The following is a 20,013-nucleotide window of genomic DNA, read 5'->3' on the forward strand; positions in this document are numbered from 1 at the left end:
GGGGTGGAAAGGGAAGATGGGGGAATAAACATTAAGGCATTCAGCCAGTACACAAGTAAATTTAGCACTATCTTTCAAGCTGATGGTTTCTTTTGGTTTCTACTCCTGTAATTTCTTATGTGAACTTTGAGGATAGGAGTGGCTTGCAGGGTGGTGGCTTCCAGTAGGATGGGGAGATTAGGATCCATGGTGACTTACAAAGTCTCCAAAGATTTTCCTAATTAGTTTGAATATCCATTTTTAAAAAAAACTTTTTTATTAATATTAAGGTATGACTAACTAGGTTATTGGATACATAAAATGAAAAATTTGAAGCGATATAAAATTAGAAACTATTATTTTTTAAAGACAAATAGCAGATGAGGTACACTGAGAAGTACTGGCACATCTCAGATGCTCCAGTCACTTAACTTTTGGCATTCTGCCTCAATCTGTATCCAGAGCATACTGATCTCTCATAGCATATGCTCACTTTGTCATAGGCTAGCCTTACTTATTATTAAAGATTTACTCTCTTTGCAGTAGCCTGGTGGTTATTTTCAAATCCAGATCACAACCTTCCACAGTTGCTCAGATTAGCATTTGAAATTTAATCAACTTTAATACAGGAATCAAACAACACTGACAATAAATCTAAGTGGCTCCTTTGCACAAAGACATCTGAATATTAAATATGAAATTTAACAGATTTTAATCATTAGAGTTTGTAAACAGTGTAATATATACGTCTGCCCTAATTTAGTAAGATGGAATTCTCACATAACACTCAAACTGAACACAAAAAACTGTTCTGGCATTTCACTAAATTAAAATCTTGAATACCCTCGCAAGAAATGTACAAACTTAGATTTTATTAATATTTTAAATCAATCTGTATTATTCAGTTTCATATAATGCAATTTATGGGAGTCTTCTGTTATGGCAGCAAAGAACACAATGAGGTCTTAATCAAATTTTAACATCTGCCGCATGGCAAAGACACTGAAAGGAAGACAGCAGATCAGGTTGAAAATTGAGATTGTTACCAAAAGATTTTTCTCTTTTAAAATCCAACCATTTATATTTTTTTCAAATACAGGTTTAAGCATTTAGTCACCTTGCTATCAGGGTGACAGAGCAGCTGACAGGTTAATGGGTGAAAATTAGATTGAAGAGAAACTGTTCTTGCCTTGCAAAAAAAGTATGAGGTTGGAAAGTGCGGAAAAAGCTCAGAACTCAGGGAAGTTTCTCACTTACCAAGTTTAAAACTGTAATTAATTCAAATCTTTGGATATCTACATTTCCACCCACCTTGTCCTACTTTATAAACTCTTTCTTTACACCAGCGCCTCTTGCTCTGTCTGCAGCTCTCTCTCACACACACACACATTTTCCATGTGCTACTTATTTTAATTTATACCAGTAAAATGTAAAAGTAGCCATGTTCAATCTTCTGGGCACCTTTACAAATCAAATGCAAAATAAAATAATCAAGCTCATCCAAAAGCTCTAGTAATTACTCACCAAAAATGTGAAGCGTATTGTAGGGGCAACAAAAGCAGCTAAAGAAACATGGAAAGCTAGAAGAAGACACTCCTTCACTCTGACAGTACAAAAGCAGAAGCTGGAAAACTCCTGGGTGCACGAGAAGGGAAAGAAAGCAGATGGAAGTAGGATGGCCTGGGGGAGAGACAGAAGAAAGAGCAAGTCTCTGTCAAAGATCTGTGCAATGGAAGGAGGGCACCAGGAATGGAGAAGCTGTCCAGGAGTCTGTGCAAAATACCAATGTGACAGAGGGAACAGGTGAAGACTGATGGCTCAGGAACGCAAGTCAACAGGGAATAGAGGAAAAGCTGAATAGTACAAGGAAGGGAAGGGACACAGATGAAGAGAGAAAGCAAAAGAGTTTACAGGCAGAAACTACTCAAATGCACTGTCAGAGTTTACCAACAGTTACCACTTTGGAGCCAAACATGCCAGTTACCACTTCTCCTACACCAAATACAAACTGCAGTAACTGTAAATATTTACTTTTAAACAGTGATCATACTACATCAGAAATTGCAGATTACTTTGAGAATTGTCTAAAACAGCAACAGACATGCAAGATAATACTTGAGCCAAATTATATTTGAGTAGCTCTGTAAGTATTAAAAGATGGTAGGACGAGATGCACATATACATGTATGCCTACTTTACAAACTTATTTGGAAACATTACGAAACAAACTATAAGCAACTGATGGTTTTATAGTTTCAAAAATACATTAAAGCTCATCACAGTGCTTTAACACTCCTGCTGCACTTTCCAGCCAATTTATTTTCCAAAATCAAATACAAACGTGCAATGGAGATCATAACAATATGATCATAACAAATGTCTAATTTGTTTTTGACAGATTACTGAAAGAAGTGAGAGGGATTTTTCTTTTTTTTTTTTTTTTTGGGGGGGGGGGAGGAGTTGGTAAGGGTCAGTAAAAAATAAAGGAATTTTCAAAGCCTATTGTGTGTCTGATAAGTCCTAAGTCTAAGGGAATTTCCGTAGTTTTTTGTCAGCTTTCACTACAGCACTTGTGATATTACCATGTGCCAACAGAGACTCTAAAGCTGCCTCTGTTCTATTTTAGTATGTTAACCTTTAGTCAAGAGACAAGCCTTTTCACCAACTCGCCCCAAAAAACAATGTCCCAGATTTTCTACAAATACAAATATATACTGTATTCATCTCGTGCTATATGTCAAATACAATTTAAAATAAATATGGTATTAGTTTTCAACAACCAAGATGTGAACCACAACAACTTTAATACACTACTAGTCCAAGAACACAATATTGTGAAAATGAAATCATAAGCATTATAGTCAAGCTTTCCTGAAATACTGTTATCTACAACTAAGAAAAGTGTCCATATTGTCTAGTTAACTGGGATTTGAGCTGCAGGACCTGGGTCCTCTTCCTCATACTAGCACTAAGTTACTGGGAAACTGGGAAAACCACTTCTTTTCCCTGTGATTCAGTTTCATTACCTGTAAAACTGGGTTAATAACATATGCCCATCTATGCAAACTCGTGTGAGAGTTTCAAATAAAGAAGTATTATGTTATATCATATTACATTACATTATTAAAACCAGTCATTTATGAGTAGGAACTCATGCATAATCCATCAATGTATTTCATTCCATTCATTCTGTTTTGAAAGTATTTAGTTCAACCACAATATGAAAGCCAGGAATAAAAACCTATTCCAAAACAATGTAGACAAACAGATCTTTTCAACAATGTAAATACAATGTTGAACACTACATTTCTTCTCTAAGAATGTATTTGTCTTCCAATGATCAGTGACAGTTCTGGCAGTAGGGTCCAATTCCCTCCAATGTCTAATCAGCATGTACCTTAATTACTTTAATTTTCATAAAGCTTTGATTTCCTAAGGCCTAGTTTTGGCACAAAGTATACTTGCCACATACTTGTATTTTGAGCTCCTTTAAATAAGCCACAATTATGAAAATTTTATCATTATATTTTTTAGTTATACTGGGATGTAGCTCATTAAAATGGGGTAGAATATGCCACTGTATGGGGAAGAAAAGTATTACTGTCCTTCTATGAAGGACCAAGGCATCAATAATTCAAGTTGATTGGGAAACACTATTCAACAAGATGATTAATTTTTAAGAATGTAGCAAACACTGCAAAACAATTAAAATTTTACAAGAACCTTCAAGAACGTTTGCAAATATGACGTTTTTGAGTAACGGAGCTGAGTTTAGGTCTTTTCTTGTTCCCTGAAAAAAATCTTAAAATCAGGGATTCTGGTATTGCTCAGGGAGCAGCAGTTAGTTGTATAGTCATTTGTATACAAACACGATATCCACTGAAGTAATAACATTGATACATACTGCAGCTTGTGGCTTAGGTCTTCCTTACTCAACCCTACTGCCTAGGAGAAAGATAATAAGAGACAGACAGTTTAGCAGGGCCAAATCCTATTTATTCTGCATCTGGCACACCCAAAATGATTTCCACTAGCATCAGAGGTTACTGCTTCTTAGCAACAACTCGTGACAGTCAGGAGTTCTCAAATCAGGAATCCTGCGACAGTCAGGAATCTTAGGTTCACCTGTAAGTTTTCACAAAAAAGGACAATAAAGTTGCAGGCTGAGAAGCCCGTTCCAGGTAGCCCACAGGTGTGAGATTTTTTTAAATGTCACTTTTGTGGTTTTATAGTTTTAGCTCCCATGTTTTCTCTCTCGCATTTACTGCTCATGTGAACTAATATCCAAAAGCTCACTTGTTACAAAATAAACACAACAAAATATACAAACAAAAAAAATAAATAAAAATTACGTAATACCCTCTATATCATAGGTTTCTGAGCTTTTTCTTATTGCATACCCTTTCCAGATTTAATCAGCTGCCTACGTACCCCTACCACCACATTTTATATTTTAACCCCTTAACTGCCAATCATAATTAAATCCATTACACAAATTTATCCCACGTGTACCCCCACAGATACATACCTCCAGAAGTATATGGACCACAGTTCAAGAACCCTTGCTCTATACATTTACCTTTCCCCGAATACCAGTTGTACAACTGAGTTTAGTTATTAGCGTAAATGTAGTAGTACAAAAAGGTCTCTAGCTCCTTGTGTCTATACATGTCCTCTCTGAAACATCCCTATACTTTGGTATCTGGCCAATTTGTAGTCAAAGATCACTGCAGGGTTAGAGGTGGTAAACCACAATTTTCTTGAAAGTGCAGGATAAAGCATTTATTGTTTGTAAATCCTGATAGCACTCCATAATGAATTTAGTTTACATTCAAACATTATAAAGTTTTTTTATTTAAGACGCATCTCTAGCATAATTGTCGTGTTAAGTTACTTTCACTCACTCCCAGCTGCTAGAATTTTTAGAGGTATAAGAAAAGTATTAACAAAAACAGATAGCTAATAGGAAGGAGGAAGGAAAGGGGAAAAAAGCAGAGGACTACAGTAATTTAAAACCAATTTATGAATGTTAACACTTTGTTGTCCTTGGGCAGACAAAAATGGAAGATAAAAGCTAAAATACTCTTTAATTTTATAGCCTAAGGGTTATATGCTTAAAAAGAAAGAGCATGTAGAAAAATACAATGTCTCTCTCAACCCGTCTGTTCTTTGAAATGTCTTCATTAAAATGGAGATTTTGACTTTTGACTGTGATAAGAAAAAGAACCAACATCAAAACCAAACATCTTCATTTGGAGATGGTTCACTCTTAAGAGTCTAGTGTTTTCTCATAACGATTCATAGTGACCATCACACAATTTTTTTTCTTTATGATAGATAGGATTACCTCTGGTTCTTGATGATTAGCTAGAATAGGAGTACTTGTACCTTTGTTTTTATCATAAAACAACTGAAAGAATCTAACTGCGAATTAAAATTTGCACCATAGAAGGAATCATGATTTTCTAGCAGATAATATATTCAACATTGTATAGGTCATTTGAGACACTGTCTAATATTTAACTCTCTCGCTTTAGAGTTCTAAATCATAAGAGGGGATTAGAAAAAATAAGTGTTCTGATATAGGCAAAACAAGGAAAAAAAAAAAAAAAATGGAAAAAACAACTTTGACTTGCCAGTGCCCAGAATGAAATATCACTGAACCTAGTTCATAATCCAAGTAGTAAAACTACCTCGTCAAGTGTCAGTAAGAGCCGATTGAAATCTTTTCAGTACTTGAGAATCACAACTCCAGTGTTATCAGACATATCTGCAAAATGAGTTGGGTGTTTCTGAAGACAATAACTCCTAAACAGAGCACTTAAACGTTGCTTTTTTTTTTTTTTTTTTTTAAATGATTCGACTAGAATCATAATTTTACATACCTGAAAATTTCTCAGCTATGTATGAGCTAAGTAGGTATGTAGTATGTAAAAATGTATTCCTTTTTTCAAAATCAAGACAAACATGAAAAATGGTAATAATTCAGGAAAACGCTTATTTTTTTAAATAGACATGTTATAAGCAGGCAAATAGCTGCAAGTAAGTAGAACTGGGCAGGAGAAGCTGTTTCAAATAACTTCACTGGATTAAAAAAACAAGTAAGTAACAAATGTCATTTTCTTAATTTTTCCAAATTAACTGTTAAGTGGTGAAAAAAATCATTTCTACACAAACTTAAATGAGCATATTCTCATAGTATCTTGTAGTCAGCTAACTGTAAATTTTGATTCATTCATTACTTTTAGTATCAGTAGAATGCGCAACTTTTTTTTTTTTTTCCAAATGAATACCTATTTAGGGGGGGAAAAAACCTTCAGATGTAGATACTGATTTTTTATATACATCCAGTGAGGTAAATTCTATAGGAATAGCAGTTTTACAGCATTTTGGCCAGCAAACAGAAGACAACCCAAATCAAAGCCAGGCAAAAAGCATTCAGATAAAAAATATATTCCAAATACAGCCACAATTTTATGTTGATTATTGATCAAGCACAGTACAAAAACCACATTGATTTTTGTATACATTGTTGTATTATTTACAGATTATAAATCAGCATATAATTTATAAAATGTTATAAATCACCAGAAGCAGTATGTTACAAAAGATGCCGTTACCAAAATACCTTGGTGTGTAGAAGTACTTGAATTTTGTGCAGATGACAGTATGAAGAATTTCATTCTTAGGTGCATTTCAAAGGCTCTATTGCTTTCATGTACTCTCTGCTGCAGATTTTTCTCTTATAAACTCATAGCAGCTGATTACTCACATTCTGATTGCTGAATACAAAAGTTTTATTAGTTACAACTACTCTGCTCTTCTGAAGACTCAAAGAAAATCCAGAAATTCAAAACATAAATCCTTTCACTACACACAAACATCATCCAAAGGCAGTTAAAGAAAACCTGCCAGCACAGGCTCAATTTTTATGCACACTGCTAATAAAATGATTTTATTTATTTTGTGCTATAAATAATTAGAATGCCATTAAATTCAGTTTAAGATTTATGCAAAAATAAATAAATAAATAAAAATAAAAAGCTTTGCATCTTTCCTTTGTTTTACATTTCTGTGCAAATATTTTGAAAATGTCTAAACAAAAAATGTAAGAATGACAGCATTCAATTAATATCCAAAAGCATCTAAACATTTTAATTTACCATATCTATCATTTATCTTACTAAATTCATTAGAAAGTTCTATTTACTGTAACTATGTATGTGAATAATGAACAGGTTAATACACTCAACCTATTACTTCCTGATTCCTTTCCTTTTAAATCTTACACTTCTATGCAATCTTTATATTCAAAAAATGACATTGTTTTTAGGCTGGCTCTTGTTAATTTTCCCCTTGCTACTTATTTTAGGTTTTAAAATTTTAATAAGATTTTCTTTTGCATTTCATTCTTGTTAAATACATATAGCCCATATACAGTCCTCAACAATGCAAACAGTTGCTCTCTCTCTTAAAGCAATGGGAGCACTACACAGTTCAGAGGGTACCATTTGTCCTTTTGTATTATTTTTTTTTTTTTACTTAAAATAAAATTACTATTGTGTTTCAAAGGTCAACATAAACACTTACTGAGGTGTTTCTTCAAAAGTGAATGTTATTTCTCAGGTATTAATTCCCATTTTATATAATAAAGATCCAAGAAAACAGCTGTTTGATCTTTTGGCTCAAGTTATACATAGAAAAGATATGGGAATTACTGACAATATGTATGTATTCATATGTATGTATTTAGTTCATGAATGACAAAACAGTTTTTAAAAATTGAGCTTTGTCCTTCCTTTGAATAATTAATTTTAACCCCCTTTGATACAAAAATTATAATCCACTAAGAATCTCAATGTTTAAGCTACAGTGGGAAATGCACATTAAATATTTCCTACCGTGTGTATACTAAAAAACGAGGAAAAATCTTGTCGAAACCTGCATATATTTTTCCACTACTTAGCTGTAATCATTTGACAGAAATATGAATTGTGAAGTTCAAAAAAATATATAAATATTGACAATTATCTAGCTCAACAACCAATGCCAAATATTTCATTTCATTCACTTACACATTTAACAACAACATCTGTGTTCACGCACAAATATATACACATATAATGCTGGAATGCTTTTCAGCAATGAAAACAGCCATGCATACCCTTCCTTAATGTAGAAAGATCTAATTATTTTCTTAAACTATTTCAGGAAAACAGGGGTCTTTCACATGCTTAAGGTCTTTGCTCTATTATCATTAATATACATTTCAAACTCTCAACATAAAATGTATATTAATAATATTTTGAATTTTCTATTCTTATGCAGGTAATTTGTAGAGGACTTCACGTATTTTGTTCAGTCATTCCCCTGAAGTATCTTCTTAATATAACATAATTAATTTACTAAATGGAATGAAGTGTGGCATATAGCTTTCTCTCAAAAGTGTGATAATGTTTCCCTACTCTTATTTTTTCTATGAAGAAGAGTATAGCGATTTTGGGGGGGTTTCTGTTTTGAAATCTAGAAATTCATGTATGGAGAAATAATATAGACGCAAGAAATTATGGTCTTTTATTGTTGTTATTCTGTTAAACAACTTCTATAGCCAGTTACAATAAATAAATAAAACCCAAACTAAACATGTAATGATTGTTGCATTTCAATATACAATCTAACCCTGTAACTAGTTGGAAAAATTGGTGGGTGCTACCACTTAGCTAAATAACGAACTTGCCATCACACAGATGTACCCTAACAAAACCTAAATATAGAGGGGGTCTTTTTCATACTAAAGCTAAAACAAAGTAATACTCCTTTCTGCAACTATGATTTATAAAAAAGAACTTCTGATATAACATTTAGAAACATCATTGTCCTACCTTCAAAAATGTCAAACTCCAGAAGTAGGACTTAATCCAATCTGTGTTATTCCCACAACCAGCATTATTCCCACACTTCCTAATTCTTATTACATTTTATAGCACAATCTTCACTAGGCTGAAATTCTGAGCAATCCTTACCTCACAGGGAAAAAAAAAAAAACAGTGTGCAAAAAAAGATCATGTTCATCACCTCCCTATTATTCCTCAGTGAGATTAATTTAAGAAACCTCTCACGCTTCATCATCAGTTTATACAATTGTATTTTTACAAACAAATAAGAATGCAACTTTGCCACCCCGGTACCTGTCAAAATCTTTATAAAAGACAGCATTTATATATTTTCTGTAAGCCTTGCCATTATAATCCTATTGGAGTGTAATTGCTGTGGCTAATATTCTTACCCTGTTATGAAAATGCTCAACATAAATGTGGCACTGAGTTGTTAAGATAATACATGATCATGCTGTGAGAGGGTAATACCTATACAATAGCCCTTGCCAATACCATAAATCTCTTTATTAGACAACAACCTATTACAGGAGATCTACTTAACTGTTTCCCTACTTAGAGGGCCATTTGGTGTTACAATAACAAGCTGACTTTTCACATTAGCAAGGATTAGCCAGTATAAATAATAAATCGGCACAGAGATGGTACTGCTTTAGACATGGTAAACCCTTCCTGGGTGTTTAAAATAATAACTCAAAATGTGACTATGAGACTACTTTCTGTTGCACATATATGTTAAGTTTACAGCTCTGTAATAAACTAACAGAAATGCACTCTCAAACCAATTTTCAGGGAGAATTTATTACAAGTCAACATGTTATTGAGTGCTGTTTGTTTTATGGAATGTGCAACTATGCATAATGCTTTATTGCATAAGAGTAACATTGAAAATAGCTTGCAAACTTACTAAAATATTTTAAATGAAAAAGACTGCCACCATTTTCAGAACTAAACAACACAGGATTTATTTTAAAACCCTCTATTATGCTTCTTGCTCAGCAAGCTACACTAGATTAAAAATAAATTATTTTCTACACTAGAAAGGTCTTAACTTTTTGCAGGATCAAAGAGTTTCACCACCCACAAACTTATAAAGCAAATTTGTTAGTGCAGACTTCAGAATTATTTTGTTCATTCTGCTAGACTTAAAAAACAAACAAACAAGTTTCAAATGCAAGTATTCTGCTTCTTGAAACAGTCATATTTTAAAGTAAGCTTAACGCAAATATTTCATGTTTCACTGATTTTTTTCAGTCAGCAATTTTCTAAAAAGCTTAATGTTGGACACAACTGCTAGTTGTCTTGTTTACATTCCATTCACTTATCTATAAATTAAATGCAGGTAAAACTGTTAAATTCGTTAATTTTTTTTTTTTTTTGGTAGAAATTAAGAGTTAACCTTGCATCCACAATGTAGACCTCATTATCATTAACACAAACATATTAAGTATTTAACTATTCCTTTCTCTTTAGCACACTGTACACTACATACAAAGTTTCTGAAGTCCCTACATAACTATATTATCTACCTAATGTCCATAGGACATTTGTATGAAGAGAGGAGATAGTTTATGCAACTAATGGATTCTTTGTGTTCCACTTCCCAGAGTTGTTTGGGACCAGTATGTATAGAACAAAAAGGCCCGACTGTACACTCACCATGGAAGAAATACATTTCCTGCAATATGTTGCTTGTTTTAAATAAAAAATAAATAAATAAACAGGCTTTACATATGAAATATTTTTAGTGTAAAGACTAGCTGCTTGGCTTTCTAAATTTTTCCTCGTTGTTTAGTCACAGAAAAACCCTTAAGCAAGCTTTCTTACAGCCATTTTTCTGTATTGCCTCAATATAACAGAGAATACTCAATGAAATGAAATTGTATTTACTGGAAACATTTCAGCCCTCAATGTCTTGATTACTCTGATTATCTCATATACAAGCTCCCTCTGCAGGTAATAAGTAGAGCTAGCAAAAATATGTGAAAAATGCTAGTAATAGCCAGCACTAAAAAGAGAGAGACAACTGGTCATCATTTTAAATAAATTCCCCCCAAATAGCCTTTTCTGAAGCAAAGTACTGCAAACAACACCCTTAAAATTGTTACTGACTCCTTGCATCTATTCCTGTCCTTCAAAAAATTTAGCATGGTGCTTTAACCTTTTACATATGAAGATACACAGACATCCTTTTTGAAGTCATCTAAATTCTTTCAGGGGAAGAAAAAACATTGCCCTGCTTACAGGGAGCCAACCTGAAATATTAGAGCACCCAAAACAAAACAACACATCCACCCTATCTGATATGTTTCCCTAACCTAAAAACAAACAGACCGCAGCACTGTGTCTCTATTTACTATTGGAGATAAGCCCCTATACCACCTTGGGTTAGGTTTCCCCTGCAGTTTATAATCAATTAAGTTTAACACAAATATGGCAGTGGGGCTACTGTTAAAAATTTAAGTTTACAGCCGTTTGAATAAAATGTACATTTTCCATATCCAGTTTTATTTCAGTTGCATGCAGACTAGACTGCTCGATTTCCAACAGGCATTTTCTTCCTCTTGAAAAATCTTTAGTTTGTTCTTCATAACATACAAAGCACAGACTTTCTTGATAAAAATCACTTCAACAAGAATGGCTTAGGGCTTCATTATACAAAGCCATTAATGGTTAGAAGACAAAAATTAAACAATTGTCCTACCTGGCCTCCAGTCCTCAGGTCTCAAAAAACTGGGAAACTAAAAGAGTGGCAGTAATGTTCATTTATTTTCTGTAGTGAGTTGAATCTTTCTTTCAAGTGTCAAATCCTACTTGCCTTACTCCTGCAGGAGGGCTATTAAAGGGTTATTAAAAACTGAAAGGGTCCTAAAGGAATTTGTCTTTCAACTAAAAATATAACCTGCAATGGTTTCAATATCGGGTTGAATTAAAAAACTATAGACAATATTATTTTTTTAAACCACATTTAAATGATATTCTAGTAAGTATATAACATTTACACAAGACAACTATAAGGCAAATTTGGGGAATTCACTTGTGGACAATGGCTGGCAAGTGCTGAGCTCTTTTCTCCTGCAAGTCATTAACTAGATCCACAGCCTGCAATTACCAGGTGCTATCGTGTAACTCCTGAAATGGGTAAGGCTGACATAGTAGGGCAAAGTGGGGAAAAAGTAACTACTTGAAGAGATGAAGATCTTGTCAATGACTGTACAAGATTACTGTCCATGAGAAAGGGCAAGGAGAAAGGACATTTTGTTTCCCTCTCAAATGTCTTGTCACTCTCCTGTCTTCCCGCACTAAGCCATTCCCAACCCTTCCCTTTTCTCAGTTTAATACAGCTGGCTACTAATGCACCAGAACATTAGGACCAGCTTCTCCTCTCACATCAATTTTACACCGTTATAGACTCACTGATTTCAGAACAAGACCATTTGCTTCAGATTTACTTTGGTATACATGAGAGAAGAAGCACCCTTACCAGACAAGGAGCAATTTAGTTAAAGTGGACCAAATCACATCCGTAAACCGATACCTTCAATCTTCCAATGCTTAAATGTAAAACCTACCATACAAAATACCTGTGAAGCGATATTTTAAGAGCCATTTTATTTATTCAGACCTAGGAGTCATGTCATCCCTGATGTTCTGAACTCAGCTTTCTATTCAATCAGTTCAAACAGGAAAAAAAAAAGTTTGGATCAAACTGATGAGACAGTAAAATGAGTAGGACAACATCCAAGTCAAATCATGTTCTCTCACACACAAACTGAAGTAATTTATTTGCCAAAAAACCGCAAATCAACACAACTATTTCTTACATTTTTTAGAAAATTCCCTTTATTCAGAATTGATACTGACCACTGCTACAGAACTAATATGGAATGCTGCTCAAAATGGTAGAGAGACTAAAGAGATGTTATGCTATAACACGTCACCTTTTGAAGCCAAGCAAATATTTTTCAAGACTGGTAATAAAGATAAAATGTTAAAGTCCCTCTTGCAGTATACCATCTCCCCCTCAACACCGGAGCACTACTGTGAAAAGGAAGACCACTACAATGCACATCAGGCTCCATCAACAAAGCAAGAATTAGAATCTAAAACAAGGTCAATTGTCCCCTCCCCAGCTGCCAGGACTAATTTTTGACAGTAATGGGTGTTAGATTATTCTGTCATCTGGATTCAGAGCAATAATCAGTTTGAGGTGTTGACCGATATAAAAATACTAACAGACGACACAACGTACAGCTCAGAGAAAGGAGAAGACCTGGCTAAATGAAAGCCTGAGGATGTTATCATGTCTAAAAGCAACCAAATAGGTGGCACAGATTACAAAAAGTAAATTTGCTCTGACACCATATTACTGATACTAAAGGAACTGAAAAACATGTATGCAAAGATCTAATTTTATACTCAAAAATCTCTGCAGGGATTGTACAGAAACTGAGTGTTTAGTTATCCTGTAGTGCTTTCTTTTAAAACAAACAACCCCCCCCAAATAATAAATAATGGAATAGCTTTGTTCATTTCCTATCTTTACTACAGATATAAAATGCCTGAATCAAAGAACAAAGTAATATACCTTGTACAGCATCTGAAGTCAAGATTTAAAAACTAGTCCTTGTGATAGCCAAATGCAAATCTCTTAAGAAAAAACTACTACCCCTCCTCGTAATTTAACTAAGCATTGGAGTTAATCTGAACAAGTAATATATAAAATTTAAGTATACCTTAAGAAGAAATCAGACAGCATTTGATATAAAAAAAAAAAAAATCACCTTGCGTTAGGCCTTTCCTTCCCGTAACACCATATCGGCACAGGAAGGATGCGTCAGTGCTACACCTGTTTAAAAATGCAGTTAAAATAAAAAGAACATTTTTTTCAGAGCAACTTATGAGTCAGCAAACATAGCAGAGATGAACTTAGGTCCCACCATGTTGACATGATAAAATGGTACATAGATAAGAATCCCTAGGATGAGAAAAAATTCACAGCTATATTATTTAAAACAGAATATTTTAAACCATCATCTACATAAGGGGCCCTTGAAGTCTTCTGGGTTTTAAACAGATTTCTTTGAAAGTAGATGCTTTTACCCCTGAAATACAGCTATTGAGACTTAATCCCTTTGTGCGAATGTTAATGTTTGTAATGTACTCCTCACAGATTAGAAAAATCAATGACAAGACCAAGAGAGGCCCCATTTTCTTAAGCACGTTCCCTTGTCAGACGGTGATTAATGCTGTGCTCTGTAGAGGGAGACATTACATCCAGCTAAAACAGACCTAAATATTACCCTTAAGCAGAAGTCTGTTTTAAACATCTCTATTTAAAGTGACATTTCTCCTCACTTTTCAACCAGTTTCTCTCACAAGTTCCAGTGAGCTGACTTTGTGACTGCCAGATGGTTGACTCATTGTAACTTGTTTTGCCTGCCCTTGTAGCAAAGTTAGTTTGGTGACTGAACAAAGCAAGTTGTGATTTGATCAGGAAAATGCAAATGCATAGTCCAGCAGGAGTTCAGTTAAGCACAAGGTAGCCTACCTTCCATTAGAACTGCAGGTACAATTCAAATTAAACAGTTTACATGAAAGGGCTAAAGATAAATACTTGGGTCACTAAATATTGAGAAAAATATTTGTGTACTAAAAAGTACCAGTGGCTATTTTATTCAGAGAAGATGAGTAAAGGGAGGGGTTTTTGGTAATACAACACAGATGAGAAAAAGGACACAACCAGGGCCACTCTGAAAAGTAATTACATTTTATCTCTTGCCATTCAGTCTGAAATATCTGCCAAGGTATTTACATTTGTCCATTACAAGTACAAGCTAGATAGGGGGAAAAAATAGTTCTGATCACTTATCTAAAGAAAATATGATTTCTTTAGCAAATAGTATTAATTTAATCTATATTATAAAGTTATTGTTAGATCTTTTGACTTATCTGTAACTGCTATTGTAGGAATAAAAATAGAAATGAATACACCATTCAAAGAAATAACCAAATAACAGATCACGTGCAGAACAGTCAATATTCTTCTCACTGTACAAGAAATATGCAAACTTTTGATAATATTAACCAATTTAGACACTGCTGGCAAGTTTCTACCAACCAAGGTAATCTCATTTCTGGTGCTTTGCAGTATAAATTGATTTTTTTTTTCTCTTAGCTACTCTGGTAATTGAACAAATTCATACAACTGTGATGGGATTTTACTTACCAGCACACAACACATAAAATCTTCTAGAAAGATGAAGTATATTACTTCATAAAACTACTTTTTTGTTGTAATTAAACAAGTTGTACTTAAGCTTGCTTTTGTGGCACAAAGCAATCAATAGTATTTTGCTGTAGGCTGCACTTTACCTGCAGGTGTTAAGCATTGTGTTTGTTTCAGTCAGTATGCAATGCTTTTGATTATTATGCTTTTCAAAATAATTTTTGGCAAATAACAGGCTAGCGTCAATTCAGTAGTAGCAATAACACCCAATGAAAGTCAAAAACGAAAGAAATCATAACATATGCAAATTATATATTCCTTCCAAGTCTCATAAAAGTACTCAATTTAATATAATGAGTCATTACCTGGGCAATGCTAAAATTCAGAATCTGATCAAGGACCCTTTTCTTTAAGAATCAATTACTGATTTAAAATTATCAGTTGTATCTTAAGAGTGTTGTACTGGTTTTAATAGCCATTAAGTTGCATCATTTTTATAACTTAGCTCACTAGTAATAAGCAGTACACACACCTCAAACCCAAATTTTAGAAGCCTGTAAATTTCATATACTGATGGATGAAAATGCATGCGTGTCAAGAAAATACGGTTATTGAACAGGGCTTTACGAGGGACAATTTTAAACTAATCTTTTTAGTGAAGATGCTTAAATTGAAAGTAGCATGTTCACTGAAGAAAAACACATTTCCTTCTCTACGGTGATGTTTTCTAATACACAACATTATCACTATCCTACTACTCTTCCAAAACCATCTACTACTCTTACTTTAAATCCTGCTGGAACGCAAGTATAGCTATCTTTGAAAACTATTTAAATATGAACATCACTATTAAGAGTATTAAAAAATGTCTTATAACAGTTCCCCCTCCACACCCCCACTACTTATTTTGACATCCAGTTACAATTCAAAGACAGTTCAGATCTTTTGGTTATTACAAATGGAAGGATTTGTGTATGGTGGGGGGAGGACATTAGCTTTAAGGTTAAAAGCTTAAATACAAAAGCTTATACATAAATACTTGAGAAGCTGTATATCTTGCTATCCCAAACTTTTTCACATCATAAATTTAATCAATATCAGTCTTCAAAAATATCTAAAAAAACCAACTCTTTAACATGTTATGTGACTGATTAGAACTGGACTGTTTGCTCTAAAGCATGTTGCTTTATAACTGACTACTTCTCTACCTATGCATGAATATGATTTCAATTTTACACCAGACAGTTTAACTACTTCTTTTCCACTTCACCTGGTAAAATCATTAATTGCTACTTCAGGTTTCTTGTACCATCCGTCACTCACATACTTCCCAATGGAAATACCACAGCTCATGGAAAATATATTGCATTTTTTTTTATATAAAAACATCTTTAGGGTTTATTGGTAAAAGTGCCTTTATTAGAAATACACTAAGTTCAGCAAGATATGTTTTATGAAACATCAACAATACTGTTTTCTAAACTAAAGTGAACATACTCAATGGAAGTAATAGGAGCAACAACTAACAAATAAACATACAGGTATCCAAAAAGCTTTTCCAAGGCAAGCTTGCCAAAATACCATGATGATCTGTTTCTAATTCTGTTTTTCCCCTAAACAGAATATTATGTAAACATCCCTGTACTGCACCTATATTGGATATGCACTGTTAGAATTGCCAACTTATGCTAGACTTCATAGAATAAAAAAAAAAAAATTAAAGTTTTATTTGTAATGTTTGCCCAAATATGGCATTATCTTTCTAAAATATTTAACTAAAAAGATTGAAACATGTCAAATAATTTATAATACATCAATCAGTTCCTACTACTAAATATTCCTTTGTTTGACATTATTTAATTTAAAAAATAGTCATGGGTGGAGTGATTAACCGAGATGGTCTTGAAAATACGTATGAGGCAAGGTTTTTTGTGGGGTATATCTTTCATTGGACCAACTGCATGGCTAAACCATAGTAAAAAATTCATGTTAAGAGAAGACTTGTTTAGAAACAAAAATCAAATGTTAGTATCCGTATTATTAAAAAAAATTTAAAAACCCTAGATAAACTTGTAAAACTGTGCCACCTTGATTATTTTAATTTCATTAAGTTATTTTCTTACCAATCTAAAAATTTCCCTCTGAGTACCCCTTCTCCTGATTTAAAGCATTAAAAGCAATGAGATAAATAAAACATGGGGAAAGCTTCTGAAGTGATCAAATAAGGACTAACTACTAAGCAAACTTTGGTTTTTAAAGCTCTCCTCTTGTTCATTTTAAGGAAGGAAACACCCAGAAGCCTGGTGTTAATGTCTCTGCTGATTGTGAAAATTGCTTCAATAAAAACTCCCAACTGCTTGTCTTAAATTAAGATCTGCAGGACTACATGTGAGATCTGTATCTTTGCATTAGTTTCTTATAACATTTGGAAGTTGGGTTGTTTGCTTTGATGTTGGCTTATTAATGAGCAGGGGAACCAAAAGCCAGGAAAAAAAAGCATTTACTGGAAATTCTCAAGTCAAAACCTGAAGTAATTGGTTTGTTCTACCCCACATGATTCAATATCCTGATTTCCCCAACTGGCAGCTCCCAAAGCTATCTGAATGTCTAGGTTCCTTTTCTCTTGCCAACACATAGTAACCCACAGTGATTGAAAATGGCAGCTGAAGTGCTGCTGCAGTACATTAATTTCTTCTCTAAGTGGTCCAATTTTGTCATCTGAATGTTGAAAATCTTCTTTCCACTGCATTTTGCACCGTTAGAGATTCATTAAATTTGGGGTTGCCATCATATAAACTGAAGTGCAACCTTTTCAAAGACAATTTTTAGATTATCCTTAATAGCTCCAAAGAATAATACACTTTCTTTATAGCACTCTGCATTCAAAGCAGACTTGTTAACAGCAACTTAAGTGTGATAATGGCAATTACATCAATATGTTCCTTTTATACCACCACAAGATACTGCTTTAGACAGCTGAAGGCATTAGGTAAATAAACTGCTGAAAATTACTTCAAAGTAGTAACACAACTGTAGGACCTCTAAACTCTTCTACCTACAAAATACTGAGATGTTCTTTGTTTGGAGATATGAATGGTCGAAATAAATGATTAAATTAACTACAGTTTGTGTTGAGACTGTTTTACCATGAAGTTCAGTTTCTTTATTAAAAATGAAAGTAACAGGAGTTCTTGATCAACAAACCAAAGAGAAAACTAACTGATGTAAAGAACCAAGGTACCTATGAAACACTGAAATTCATTTTTTTTAATGTAAACTAGATATTTTATTCAGCTAAGAGGTTCGGGAGATGGAAATTTATTTTTTGCCAAAGCTAAGAGAACAGAATACATTCCCCCAGAACCATCTACTCTCTGGAAAAGCGCCCAACTTATTGAAGGATAACTGCATTTTGCTTGGCTCTTGGTTTGCCATATTATGAATATTGATTTTTAAAGATAATGAAAGGGTAGACCAAGTCATATCTCTTTGCAAACACAGGAAAACAGCAGTATCCAATGAATCAAAAATTGTGTAAATATGACAGTCATGTAAACCAACTTGGATGATAAATATTCTACTACAAGACCGGCACAGCCTGTCCTTGCTATTTTAAGTACATGTATTACAGCACAAATATTAACAGCAACATAACTTTGTTTTTTATAATCCAAACATATCCTACTAAATCAGATCACATCAAGTTTTTATATCCCACATTCCTCAGAATATAAATTAAACTGAAACATATGAGTGGAGCAATGAATGTGCTGGGGGGGGTGGAAATTCTATATCAAATGTTTTCTTTTATCCTTGTCTAGGGACAAAAGTACATTTCCTTCAAAGGTTTGGATTTTAAAGGTTTTTCATTTCAAGATTTCATTCATTTTCTAAAGTAATTAGGAGTTCTTTCCTATTCAGACCCCCTAATGCAATAATGTGTAGGCCATACCCAAAGCATGAGTCCAGTAGAAAAGGCTTTCTAAATCCCACTAACAGACAGGGGACACCAGAAGCTATGCAACAGTGGCTGTCATAAAAGGTCACACTTTTTCTTGGAACAAACCATTAATCAATAGAAAATAATTGTCTGACCATTTGCAAGGGCTCTGCAGCAAAGAGACAATGTTTTTCACTCACATAATTACAAAACAGTAGAAGTTCAGAAACATAACCCAAATCCACCTCCCCATTTTACCCCTTTACAATTCCCACTGCCCTTTGGGCCTCTGCTTGGAAGCAAATGGAAGAGAAGCTGAAGTTTTCTCAATTGAGCTGGAGCTAAGAAACCTTTGATATGCTAATCGCCCCCTTCAAACGGTAAGAATTCACACTTGCATTAATTCAAACAATTTGTGCAGAATGATGTGAAATGGCACCTCTTTTAGTGGCAAGTAACAAAAGGAGGGAATCAGAGTGTCTGAAGAAACCAAACAACGGCACATTTGTTCTGCTGAATTCCACCGTGCACCAGGACATTTCTATGCAGAAAAGGCACACCTGAACCCCAGCAGATACCCACGTCCTTCCTGCCAAACCGCCTCCAAACCCCACTCTCTCCAGGGCGACAGTGATTTCTCAGAGCCCAAAACAGTCGAGGTGCCCCCCACCCCCCTCCCCGCTGCACTTACTTTGTTTCCCGTCTCCAGATGGCCCCAGCTTTCTACAAGTACAAATCAAAAGCCCTCCTTAGTCCACAACTGCATGTCTCTGGCTAAGAGCTGGTTGATCTGGCTCTTCGGGAGGCCGGAGGAGGAGTTGTTATAATCAATCTGCAACAGGTAATTATTTACTAAACGGATGCAACTTTCCTCGTTGTGCAACTGGAGTTCGGCAGAGATCAGACTTGGCGGGGCCTGTTCCGCGCACCCACCCACACTCTCTCTCTCACACACACACACACACACACAC

The 20,013-nt window shown here is 34.3% G+C and overlaps 1 protein-coding gene across 12 annotated transcripts in view; it reads right to left on the bottom strand.

The window, feature by feature from the left end:
- The window catches only part of ADGRL2 (adhesion G protein-coupled receptor L2), a 488,780-nt gene that overhangs the window by 178,747 nt on the left and 290,020 nt on the right, over positions 1-20,013 (bottom strand). Inside the window, exon 1 of one of the 12 annotated variants that reach the window (XM_019531199.1) lies at positions 19,734-19,955. The exons of the other annotated variants lie outside the window; for them this stretch is intronic. The gene's annotated coding sequence lies outside the window, so the exon portion shown is untranslated. Of the gene's footprint in view, positions 1-19,733; positions 19,956-20,013 lie in introns of those variants that run through there. 12 annotated transcript variants of the gene reach the window in all.

The sequence above is a fragment of the Crocodylus porosus genome, unplaced genomic scaffold (genome assembly GCF_001723895.1).
Source record: "Crocodylus porosus isolate Cpor-Errol unplaced genomic scaffold, CroPor_comp1, whole genome shotgun sequence".
Classification (NCBI taxonomy): Eukaryota; Metazoa; Chordata; order Crocodylia; family Crocodylidae; genus Crocodylus; species Crocodylus porosus.